This window comes from Agelaius tricolor, unplaced genomic scaffold, assembly GCF_023055355.1.
Source record: "Agelaius tricolor isolate 1412-34295 unplaced genomic scaffold, bAgeTri1.0.p SCAF_9, whole genome shotgun sequence".
Lineage (NCBI taxonomy): Eukaryota > Metazoa > Chordata > Aves > Passeriformes > Icteridae > Agelaius > Agelaius tricolor.
This window is the reverse complement of record NW_027269269.1, coordinates 15043993-15056557: the sequence shown is the minus strand read 5'-3', so window position 1 is coordinate 15056557 and position 12565 is coordinate 15043993. Positions and strand designations below refer to the sequence as shown.

Sequence of the window (12565 nt, the reverse complement as noted above, 5' to 3'; positions counted from 1 at the left end):
GCGAGGCGGCGGCGCGGGCAGTGGCCCCGCCCCGGCGGGCGAGAGGGGTGATGTCATTGCCCAGCGGGGGCCGCGGGGGCGCGCCGCGCGCCGCCGCTCATTGTGCTCGACCGGTGCCGCGTCCGCGTCCGGGGTCGGCGGGGGGGCCGCGCTCCCGCTGCTGCTGCGCTGCCTGCGGCGGGCGGCCCCGCTCGCATCCCGCACACCGCTGCCTTGCGCCCAGCCCTGCGGCTCCTGTCCCGGGCGTCCTGGCCCCAGGGCGGCTCGGCAGCGTTCCGGACGGCTGCGCTGCGCTGCACGGGCGGTGGGGACCGAACACGCATCCCCAAGCGGGACTGCCTCTTGCGCCCAGCCCCGCTGCACCCATCCCGGGGAGCTGCCCTGCGTCGGGAGGGTGGCCAGCACCCATCCCAGTGGAAGTGGGCTGCGTCCCGCTCATCTCCGGGGTGCGCAGCTCGCCCGGCGTGCGGAGGCTGCAGCGCCCAGCCCCGCTGTGCCCGGCGTGCGGCGGCGGCCCGGGGCTGCCGCTTCTTCCCAGCGCCGCCGACCGGCTCCTGGCTCCCGCCTCGTTTTATGGTCGTGGAGAGGGAGGACAAATCCCAAACCAGGTGAGTTCTGCGCTGCTCTTCTCTTTTTGCGTGCTTTTCCTTGTCCTGTTACGTCCTCCCTCCCAGGCCCCCATCTCCCGATGCCCTTTCCCGCACTGTGTGCTCCTCAGCGGGCGCAGCGCTGCCGGGCGGGACCGCGCCGTCGTTCCCTGGTCCTGCTGAAAAAGGAGGGGCGGAGGGACGGGGAAGGGAGAGAAAAAACCCGCTACATGGTGTCATCCCATGGGAGGGAGATGAGTCCCTCTCGCCGCTCTTCGGGCCCGGGGCTGCGCGTCCCGCAGCCCCCGGGAAAGTCCCGCAACTCCGGGATGCTCCGGGCGCCCCGGCGCTGCGCGGTGCCGAGCCGCGGGGAGCCCGGGCTCGTTTGTCTCTCTCGCTGGGTAAGAGTGGAAAATAAGATGGATTTGGAATTGGTGTCGTTAAGCGCTGCGGAGCCTGAGAGAGCCGGGCTCCTGAGGACAGGATAAATCCGAGGTGTGCTTTAGGGTGGTTTTTGGGGGCGTTGGTGTGCTGTCGTGCGGCTTCCTTGCTTTGACACCGCTATTCCTCCCCTCTTTCAGGGAAACGGGGGAGATTTGAATCCAGCTGGCTCTCAGTCCTGGCTGTGTGCAGTTGGTCCAGGTTTCTTTTCCAAGTCACATAATGAGTTAGTATCTTAAAAATTCTCGGTTGGACAGTCTGATGTTTTATTTCAACTTCCATACTGCTCTTCTGATCTTTTTCAGTTTCATGGTAAATACAAGTAGTGCCTCTATTTTAAACTTTGTAGAAACTTTGTGGTCCAGCAGAGCTTCGTTTTAGTGTGGCTTTTTATTTGTTTCCCCGTACCTTGCTGTTTGTGAGATGCAATTTGGATCTTTACTTGAACAGTGCTAAGATATTAGTACAATATAAGAGATTTTTTTCCTGTTATTATGTGACATCAGAAGGTTTTATCCCCTTCTATAACTGAATAACTTCTGCAATTGCTAGTGGACCCCAGACACCTCATTTTGTGCTGGTGCAATGAAATGTGTGCACACAGAGGGGTCCTGCTCCCTTCAAGTCTCTCAGTCTCGTTCAGCCTTTAAAGTTAATCTTCAGCAAAGCCCCCTTGGAGGCTGTTCTGAGAGCAGCAGGAGAGTGTGCAGCTGAGCTGATATTTTCAATTTTTTTCCTCCCCTCTGCTGCATATTTGCTTCTGCGCTTCTCTTGTGTAACTGGCACTGTGTGTCCTCTGGCAGGGCTTTCCCTGGAATTGCAGTGCTGGGGAGAGGGTGACATGAGTGCAGTGGGGACAATGAAACTCCCTGTTTGGTTTGCTCAAAGTGTTTGTAAACACCCAGGCGGTGTTGGGGTGTCCCTGTGCAAGGGATGGTGCTTTACAGCTGCCCCTCTTCCAGTGGGATAAACATGCTGCATCCACACCTCCTTGCCTTTATTTTAACTGTGTTTTTTCCTTCCTTCCTCTTTGCTACTGACTCAAAGGGGAAGAACAACAGTGCATGCAGGCGTTGCCTTTGCTTGATCTTTTTTTAACATTTTTGTTTCCTGGAATGGCGTTTTCCTCTTTATTTTACAAGGGAGGGAGCAGATAATCTAATAGTGTGTTTCCCATCTTGGCTGTAAAAGGAGAAGTTTTATAGCAGTGATTTTGTTAGATTGGGATAGAAGGCATTGGATATGAAGTGATAATTTGAAAGTGTAGCCTGGGAATTGTTCTGGGAAATACTAATACAGAAGTTGGTGAGAACAGGCAAAGAATCCATGGCCAGTGATTTTTCATTTAAATAATACAATTTTTGTGATGCATATTTTTAATTTCTGTTTTCAACTTTCTATATGTATATATCTTGAACAAAACAAGCATAAATAGCAAAACATATTTGTATGTTTTTCAAAATTTATTGCATTTTTTGGATTTAGAAAGACTTGTTACAAGGTATGTGTTAGCATTTTCAAGCTATATTATACTATATCAGAAGGTGGATTAAAATGTACCTCAGAAATATACATTATTGTATCAATCAGCTTACATTTTACCTTTCAGAAACTGAAACACAGACATATAGAAAGGGACAAAAAGCTGAAAATCACTCAATTGCTAAGAAAAAACCCAGAGCTAGGGGACCCTTCCTCTTGTCCCACAAAGACCTAAATGCAGTGTATGTGTTTACTCTGAATCAAGAATTCTCCAAAATGCCAGTTGCTGGAAGCAAAGAAAATATCCCAGGAAGGTAGTACTAAGCATTTCCTCAGGTCTTTTACTTTTGCCCCTCCCCATTTCTTAGTCAGGTCGAGTTTCTGAAGGGAAATTTAGGATTAGGTGCTCTCATGGTCATACTCTGCAGAGTTTTCTTGTATTTTAGTCCTGTTCCTCATGAAATTGAGTATGATGCCAATTACTGGCTTCCTAGTGAAGCCAGAAATCACATCCTTGTAAATGGGTTTTATGAGCATCACCTGTGTGCCCTGGACAGTGTTAAATTGCCTGTCCCAGAAGTGTTGCTGCCCTGGGATGCTTGGATGTCACTCAGCCTCATGTACAGGGATACCCAAAGACTGGTGAGATGAGGGGAACTGGGAAGAGCCAGAGCTGGGCCAGCTTTGCTGCCTCTTCAGCTTAACTTTGCTCCAGAGATGAGCTAGGAGAGGACAGGGATTTCTGCAGCCTGGAGCTGGAACCTGCTGAGACAGCTGAAGTTCCTGAAGCCCCAGGTGGATGGCTGGAGGTGGCTCTTTGGGGAGGAGCTGCGGAGTTGCTTCCCAAGCAGGCGAGGGCAGAAAGGTGTCTGCAGGCAAACACCCCCCATTTGTCACTCTGCCATGAAAGAGCTTTTCTCTGTTGGCTGCTCTGGGCTGTGTGCTCCCCATCTTCCCAGACCCAGTGCAGGTGGTGGGTGTTGCTCACAGCCTGAGCTGAGTGTGGTGGCTCTCTAATGCAAGCTGTAGAGAGCTTGTGTTTCCAGCTCTGGAGCTGCCCTGGTTTGGGTCCTTGCTGGGAGAGCCAAGCTGGCATCCATCAGCTGGCAAATAGAGACACTTGCTCTGAGTTTTGTGGTGTGTTTACAGCTGGGCTTTTTGTGGGAGGCACAGGTTTGTTGGCATTTTCTTATTTTTACATAAAATGTAGCCAAACAAGGAATTATAATAGCTGGGATCTAGATAGATTCCATTTCTTATTTTAAGGCTTTTTGCCTTTTTTTAAGGACAGGACCAGCAGTTTGAGTGCAAGCCTTGCTTTCTGTGAGTGCAGAAGGAGGAGTGGGGAATGTGCTAGTGCTAGTTTGTGCATATACAAATATGCACATATTTGTCTAATAACTACCCAGGCATTGAGAAAATTAGAGAGATTCATTGCAACTGTGGCTGGCATGGCAGGAGTGCAGAAAGTAGCACAAGATAGGCATACCTTGCAGTGATGAAGCTCTTTAGATACTGATGCTCATGTGGATGTTTGCAAAACTTTGAAACAGGACATTTAGGAGACAGTAAAATAACTTCCTATATTACAGATGGGTTTCTGACACCAAAAACATCAGCCCAGTTGGAGAGGTCTTGGGGCAGTTGAGAAGGTCTTGAGGCAGAGATGCTCAGCAACAGCTCTGCTTTGGCTGGAGGGCAGATGAGATGACCCGAGGTAGTGTTTTGATTGACTTCCTAGTTTCCACAATTTCATTTTGCAGCAAGTCATTTAGCTTCCTGCTCCCTCCCAGTGCTTCTGTCAATAACTAACTAAATTCTCATTTTCTTTTTAATGGCTCTCTTACAGTGGGAAAGAAGTGGTCTGTCATGTTTGTCATATAATCCTGGTTGGCCTGTGCAAAAATCATGAATTTAAAGAGGGGGGAGGGAAGGGGTTGAGTCAAGTACTCCTCAGGTGCTAATATGTTGAAATAATTAGGGCAGAACAAGGATAAAACTTGTCCCTTAAAATCATTGTCAGCTTTTAAACAGTCAAGACCACACTGGTCTGTTGCTGTAGTTTCATAACTAATCTGTGCTATTAAACATTGGCCCTGCATAAGGTATTAGTGAGATTTGTGTTGTAATGTCATTTGATTTCACCTTGCATAGATAAAAATAATTAGAGAGCTTTGTTGCTTTGAGCTGAGGAGAGATATTTAGGTTGTGAACAGCTTGAGATTCACTTGCTATTTGTCATATCACCTCTCCTGGAGTTACTGCTTTCACTACACTGCAGAGGTGCACTGTTCCCTAATGTACTTAAGGCAAAATTTAAACCTCTTTAAAACCTATTTAACCTAGCTATTAGTTTCCTGAGATAATTAGGGAATACTTGTACAAACAGAGGAGGAAACCTTCAGTAAGGTCTCACAGAAATCTGCTGCTGTCCTTTTAAACATCACAGGATACCCTGTTTATTTTCTTTCCTTTTAGCAGAAATACTGTCTTTTGAGTACTGCTGAACTAAAAAGTTAACTGTAACCTTTAAGTATCTAAATAGTGTTTTCTTTTAGACCTTGAAAAGAGTAATGAGAAAAGGAAAGAGAGAAGAGGAAAGGCTCTGCTGGCATGAAAAAAGATGAGCTTGTGCATGGTTTCTTAAAAGACTGTATCCTGCAGGCTGAATTTAAAAGGGGAGGAAAAAAAAAAGAGGTGTTAGAGATGCCAAAGTACAGAAGTCAAGCAGTGCTTGGGTTACTGTGTCCTGCTAAGGATGCCCTCCATAGAGAGAGGGACTTCACGCAGGGCCGCAGCAGCCCAACCCACTGCTGCACTGTGCTGCTTCTCCTCTGCAATGAAGGCTCCAAAATCTCAACTCTGCTTTTTTTGATTAAGCAAAAACTCAGTTTCTCAAAGGGCAGCATGTGTGCATTTAAAGTGGGTGTATTTCTTGATATAAATCCAGGCTGTTGTTTGTAAAAGAGAATTGTCATGGAACTACCATCCCGTAGGCTGGTGCTGAGCCCTGGTGCCAATAATTTTGGAACAGTGCAGAAAATGAATCTGACTGCGTGTGAGAGTCTCGCATCCCCCACAGCACAGGAACAATCATTTGCATGTGCTTTCCTGAGTGTTTTGAACCAAAATTCTTGCAGCCCAAAAAAAAAAAAAAAAAAAAAAGTAGCTTTTATTGCTTTGGCAGGACAGATTGCCCTGTTACCTGTCTGTGGAAGGATAGGAGCTCTCTCCAGAGTAATCAAGCAGTTAGAATAGAATATTTTCAGTTGGAAGGAACCTACAAGGATCATCTAGTCCAGCTGCCTGAACAGTTCAGGGCTGACCATAAACATGTTAAGGGCATTGTCCAAATGTCTCTTGAGCACTGACAGGCTGGGGTAGCAACTGTTCCTCTAGGAAGCCTGTTGCAGTGTTTCACCATGCTCTTGGTAAAGAAATACTTCCTTGTGTCCAGTCTGAACTTTCTTTGGTGCAGTTTTGAACCGTTCCTATGCATCCTATCACTGGATACGAGGGGGAAGAGAGATCAGCCCCTCTCTCTCCACTTTCATTCCTCAGGAAGCTTCAGGGAGCAATGAGGTCACCTCTTTTCTCCAAACCAGAGAAGCCCAAAGCCTTCAGTGCTGTCCATAGTGCTCTTCCAGCCCTGACAAAGCTGTGTGGGGTTGTACAGGATGTTTCACTGCTTAGTGGGATGTTGCTGAAGAGACAGCACCAGCTCCAGGGGAGTTGCTAATGTCCTTGTTCCTAGCTGCTTTCTCCCTGGTTTTCCATCTGCCTGAGCCTCTTGCTCCAATGCAGCCACCCCAGCTGCACCCTCAGGAGCTTGGATACTCCCAGACTACAAATAAATCTGAGGAGTAAATGGAGACTTTAACTGAAGAAGATGAGATGCTGAGTAGAAGAATTTGTGTCTGGTTAGTAGATCACCCTACATGAGACATGAAACTTAAGGCACAGGAACTTGTCAAACCTTCCTGTCTTTTCAGTGCTTTCTTTTGCTCCAAATAGTCATTTATCCATAAATATGAGCATGATGACAGATCCAGAAAAATCTGTGCTCCAGAAAAGTCCCAGATCCATGCTTGGGACATAGGCCATTAGTTGAGATGTGAATGCCAGCATTCAGATTTACAACCAATCAAAGGAAACTTAAAGGACTGCCAGAATTAGAAAAGAGATTTTGGGCTTGATATGTTGCAAAGAACGCGTTCAGTAATGAAAAGCGGACTTGAAAAATAATCATTAGCACTTCTCTGTGATTTAAGTTTCATTGCCTGGACTTGGAGAAATGGAAAACAGATCAGTCAAGGCTTTTCATCTAACAAGTTTTTAAAGAAAGCCAGATTTGTGTCTAATTAGTGAGAATTTCTTCATGGTGTTTCTAGGGCCTGAAGAGTGGTGTTTTCATGACAGTTGGGGCTGCATGGGAATATTTACTGAAAATAACATCCTTACTTAAAAACATGGTAAGACAACCTTGTATAACCTGAATTCTCTTCAAGAAATCCACTACGGCATCTCCATACTGTGTGGTCTTATTGTCCTGTTGCTTTCTGATGGTAGTAGTTGCAAATTCCTTCTTCTCCAACACTGGAGGTTGAGACTTTATTATAGTACCTATTAAACTTTATTAACTGAGAGGGAGGACAACTGCCCCTTGAAAAAAATAATTATTTTAATTATTTTTCTGTTGTTCTTGCCTTACAGCTTTTAACACAAATACCTGAAAAGAAAATGTAGGCTTGAAAAAGCTTTCCTGGCTCCTTTGGTATCCCTGCTAGTCCTCTGGAGACCTCAGATTATTCCATCCTGAGACAAGTAATCTTTAGAGGTGAGAATCAGGTAGCCTGAAATTGCTGTGGGGGTGTCAGTTCATTTTTGCATATTGAGAAGGTTAAGAGAAATAACATTAGCCTTTTTATTCTTGCATCCCCCCTGAAGTTCGTGGTGCAACATGTCCTGTGGAGAAAAGGTCTAAATTCAGATAAACCTGTGGTAATGAGTTTATTTAAACCCCAGCAAAGACTAGAGAAATCTCTAGCTGTCACAAAAAGGTAAGGGCAGGTTTGGGATTTCTGTGTTTCTGTGGACTGCTGAGGACATCAGAACAGTCAGCATCTGGTTCACTGGAGATGTAGCAGCAAGTTCAGCCTGTGTGATGATGGCTTTGGGCTCTGCTGTTCTTCTCTGTAATCCCTTTTTCTGTGGCATAATTACAGAAAGTGCTTTTACTCTAAAGGGGATGTTTTGACACAGTTTGCAGCTAATTCCATATTTTCTGTCTAAAATACACTCAAGTGCAGTGACTATCTGCATCATTGCAATTACTCCAGCCTCGTTGGCAGTAGCTGTCTTCTGTCTGTAGCCAACAGAAGATTGTGGTACCCTCTAATTTCTCACATATAAGAATCCTTACTGTAAATATTTGCTCTTGAGAGTGTTAAGTACTTAGGAGAGAATTTTTGAACAATGTTGGGTCTATTGAAAAAACCAAATATGTGAAGACTGTGTCAGAGTTACATGAACTAGCAGCTTGAAACTGTAGAAGCAGAGTCCGTGCCTGATTTCTCTATTGCATTTGTCCTTGTTCTGAACAATTTGTTCCTTCTAAAAAGGGAAATGTGCCCATTCCCTTGAAGTCAGCAGTATTCACGTTTCTAAAATGTGGTAATAGCATTTTGCTTGTATTGATGTATGTGTGCACACCTAGAAAACCCCCAGATAAACACAGGTTTCTGTTAACTCTTTAGTTTCAGCAGGCAAACAGGAGTCTAAAGTTGAGCTCTTAACTCCAGGCTGGAGGATTTCTGCTCGACCTATTTAGGAGAAGGAAGTGTGAGCATAGGGCTTGGATGGAAACTGCTTTGTGGGATCTGTAGGAGCGAAGTCTCATCTTGTGTTGTGACCTGTGGTTTGCATGCCCTCAACACCTTGTGCAGGGATGTAGTGTATGCTCAGTGCAGAAACAATCAGTGTCTTTTAGCAGTTGTTAACTCCAAATTCTGTCTCTTTGCCGATCACCCAAAAAATGGAGAATAAACTTAAATATGTCCATATTGTGATTCTGAGGTACTTCTCAGTATTTCCATTATGTTTGTAAATGACTTTTGCTACTGTAGAGTGTTTCCCTCTACTTGGGAATCTTTTTTTCTTTTAAGTAGCAGTTCTGTTGTCACAGTTCTGCAGGAAAGTTGTGTCTTGGTGCACTTGCACTTAGCTATGCAGGTCACTGGTCCCTATGTGTCTCTACGAAGCACTGACAAAAATGTCTTCAGTAGCATGGCTTGTGAGAATTGTCTGCTGGGTCACATCCCTGTGCTGGAGATTGCCCTGTCCTGTGCCATTATATGTGGTTATTATGGACCATTCCTGAATTCTCTACTTCAGGTGTGAATGTAGTATGGGGAGCTTGTAAAGCTCCTCCTCAAGCTGCTGCCTGGCTTTCAAGTGTGCTTCCATCATGAGTAACTTCACCTTTCACATTGTGAGTATCCAGTCTTTTGTCAAGGGCCATCACATTTATATCAGTGTTGTCTCTGATCTATTGTGCCTCTGGATTGGGAAACTGCTTGGATAAGTCTGTCTTAAAATTAATCTTTTTTGCTAGGTTAGCTTTTTGGGATAGCATCCTCAGGCTGATTCATTTTGCAGCCATGTGGATGGTTAGCTGGTGTTTAATAATAATAAATAAAGGCACGTTTAAAACAAATCCCCCCTAGTTAAGAATTTGCAACTGAAGAAATTCAAAATAAATTGAGTATTGATTTGCACAATGAAATAACCAAGGAAAACATTCGCTGTGGGCTGAAGCTAATTCTGTTAGAATAAACGAGGCTGATTGTGAAATAAATATTAAATAAAGTATCTCATTAAGTTCTGCAGTTTTGCAAAAGCTGTTGCCACAGGGAGGAAGAACCTGGTGTGAATGATTGTTTGTTTACTGCAGCTGTCAGTCATTGTGGGGGAGAGTGTGGTGCATCACTTTGTGGAGTAGCCACTAGTAACCAGGTCATCCTGCTTAAATGTCAGGCTTCTTGCTGGAAAATGTGTGAAACTACATAAAAATTCTTTCCGTCTTCTTAGCACATCTCTCACAATATTTCTCGTTTTGCTTGATGACATCAGTTCTTGGAGATACAGAGGAAGGTTTTAAAAATATCTCCTGGGCAATGCTGGGTGATGCTTAGCTAATGAATTTATTGATGTCTGCCTCATACTCTGGAGGGTTGATCCATTTCTTGTTCTTCTCTGATGCAGTTTTTGAGTCATTAATCTCTGCATGACTGTTCCTGTATTTTGTGTATAGATTTTTATTATCCATTATAAGGTCTTTGGGATAGGACTTCTGTCTGTTAGTTCCACTTTCTACAGTGAAAAATGTGCAGTTTCCCACAGTCTGTAGGTGTTACTGTAATGTGAGTGACCAGTGCTGTGATTTGGGTAGGAATAGCCATTAGTAGTTTTGGGGAAACACAGTCTCCTTGCTTTCATTGCAAATCAATTTATATAATTCATGGTTTCCTCTAGAAATTACATCTTTTGTACTTTGAAGGCAAGACAATTGAATTCTGCATCTCTCTTGTGTTTATAGGTAAGATCCTTTTAAACTTTGTTTCTTGGTTGCCTCCATGCATAAAATTGAGATAACCTCAGAGGGCTGCCCTGAATATTCATCAGTGATTTATTGTATGCCACTGAAGAAAAGTGTTACCAGCAATGCTAATGAAGTTTATTACTCAGCCCCTCTGCTGCACATTTATTGGTATTTCAAAGATCTGCAGTCTCCACAGTGAGCTCTAGCAAATTCTTGACTGGGCTTAGCCTGTAGATGACACTAATAACTTTGATTTATGTGGGGCTTTCCCTTTGGAAGAGCTCCAAAGAATTTTATAAACTGCAATGTAAGCCATAGTGCAAATATTGCCTTAGCAGCCACCAGCTATCAGGGAGGTGCTGTGTGATGGATATTGCAGTGCAGCTGGATGTGAGGGGATAGAAAGGAAAAAAAGGAGTTCTGCAAGTGTTGGAGGTGACACAAGGAGAGAAGTAAGAAAACAAGCAGCTACTACCTGAATTGTGATTTTTATCTTTGACATGATTGATTCTTCTGGATCAAGTGACTCTCACATGAAAGGTGGCATTTTTGTCACAGCCTCATGATGCTGCGGTCCTGGTTCAGTTGAAGTCTGAAGTTCAGTCTGTTCAGAGCAGAACAAGCTGTCCTAGCAACCAGGGTTTTCTTTTCATGCAGAGCATGTGTGTTGCTGGATGTCTCAATTCAAATTCTGGGGTGCAGCAATGTGTTTGCAGTGGTTCCTCAGGCTGATGTGGTTGGCTCTGTGATGTCCTCCTCTTGCAGAGGCAAAAGGCACAGTTGGAGTTTGCCTTGTATAAGATCCAAAAGACTTGAACACACACCCTCTTTACTATTAAGGTGATGTCCCATTAATTCTAAATCCTTTTAGAAAGTGTAAATAACTTTGCAAAATGTCGGCTTAGAATTTATTGCATTCAGTTGGGTTTGTTCACTGAATGGTGTAGCCTTGGCTTTCCCCCCTGAATCATAGGTGCCCAACTTGCATTGTCTAAATAACATTGTTATTTAGATGGTCCCAGACACCATCACTGGAGAGAGATAGCAGAGTCAGAAGTGGGTCATTCTGGTTAATTCCTTGAAGGTGGGTGAGATAAAACAGTGCCACCATGTATGACATAATCTGCCAGACCAGTTAGTGTTCTAATGGAACTAGGCACAGGGCTCAAGGTGTCAGATCACTTTATTAATAAAGGAGTGGTCCAGCTTTTCTGTCCCATGCAGGAGCATCTCTTTTAGAAAGGTTTTGAGCACTCTCACCTCTGATAGCTGAGTGCTGCAGCTTCAAGAGCTCAGAAGCAGTAGATGAGGTCCAGAAACCAGATAGTATAAATGAGTGGCTAGAACTGGAAGCTGTGTTTGGAACAGTTGGAGAAGAAATGCATGGCTGCTAAGTCTGCTCTTGTTCAGTGTCCTGAACAACCAGCCAGGTGTAGCCAAACAAAAAATGGCAAGAGCAGAAGTCAGCCCAATAGTGGCAGTGTGGATGCTGATTTTGGGCTCGTCCCAGCCACCTGGGGATCAAAAGAGTTGTAGCAATGATATCGTTCTTCATAATTTTGCCAAAACACTCTTTCCTTCAGTAAATTCTGAGCCTGTTGGCTGGGTTAGATGATTGTAAAATCTTGTTTTTCTTAGAAAACAGGGCTAAAGTGTGTATAATGCTTTGAGGAGCAGGGAGCTTGTTGAATTCAGATGCTTGTTTGGCAGTGCTCATCTGAAGATTGACTGGCATGGAGTAGAGGTTGCACTGTATCATATTTAGGCTTGGTGTGGGCAAACGAGTATTTCTTTTGGAGCACCTAATGGAGACCTCAGCAGTCAATAGAGTAGAGTTTGTGGCTTGGCTTTGTGCCTGGCTATAGGCTTACAGCCATCTTTACAGCAAAAACAAAACACAAAGTATAATTATAGCCTGGTGGATGAATTTATGTTTTTGGTATATTCTATTGCTGGGACTATTTTAAAGCCTCAGTGTCCAGGATTCTGGTCTTTCTAGATGTTTAGTTCTGTATTTTTCTAGGCCATACCATTAAATATGTGTATCTATTGATAACAGTCAATGGGTGGATTAATGTTTAATTCAGTACATTTTTCAGTTTTAGGATCCCATTCATCCATATTGCTTTAATCGATTCCTCCTGGAAATGCTGTGGTAATTAGAGGAGAGAATGATTTGCAAGCAGTGCTGTGACATGTGTAACCAACCTGTCTTGTTTTGAGCCTTTCATTACCTTAGCTTATGACTATAATTGTGTACCATCTCAAGGAGGAGTGTGAACTTTTCATTTGCATGTTAATGGCACTTAGTCTGGGAAGGTGCTACAGGGATTCAAGCAGTGCTATGCAGAAAAAGTAATGTGCCCAGTAAGCAAACAATTTTGAAGGTTAGTGGTTCAGACATTGGTGATAATAAGGGTCTTTTTTCTTCTGAAACAGCAAATGCATCTTTCAA

At 44.3% G+C, this 12565-nt stretch overlaps 1 protein-coding gene across 4 annotated transcripts in view; it reads left to right on the top strand.

Annotated features, from left to right (window-relative positions):
• Window positions 1-12: 12 nt before the first annotated feature.
• Window positions 13-12565, top strand: part of RAB30 (RAB30, member RAS oncogene family) — a 49227-nt gene continuing 36674 nt past the window's right edge. The window contains exons 1-3 of one of the 4 annotated variants that reach the window (XR_011680094.1): window positions 13-608; window positions 7224-7347; window positions 8904-8962. The gene's annotated coding sequence lies outside the window, so the exon portion shown is untranslated. Of the gene's footprint in view, window positions 609-7223; window positions 7348-8903; window positions 8963-12565 lie in introns of those variants that run through there. The other 3 variants (XR_011680093.1, XM_071432828.1, XM_071432827.1) reach the window with 3 other exon arrangements.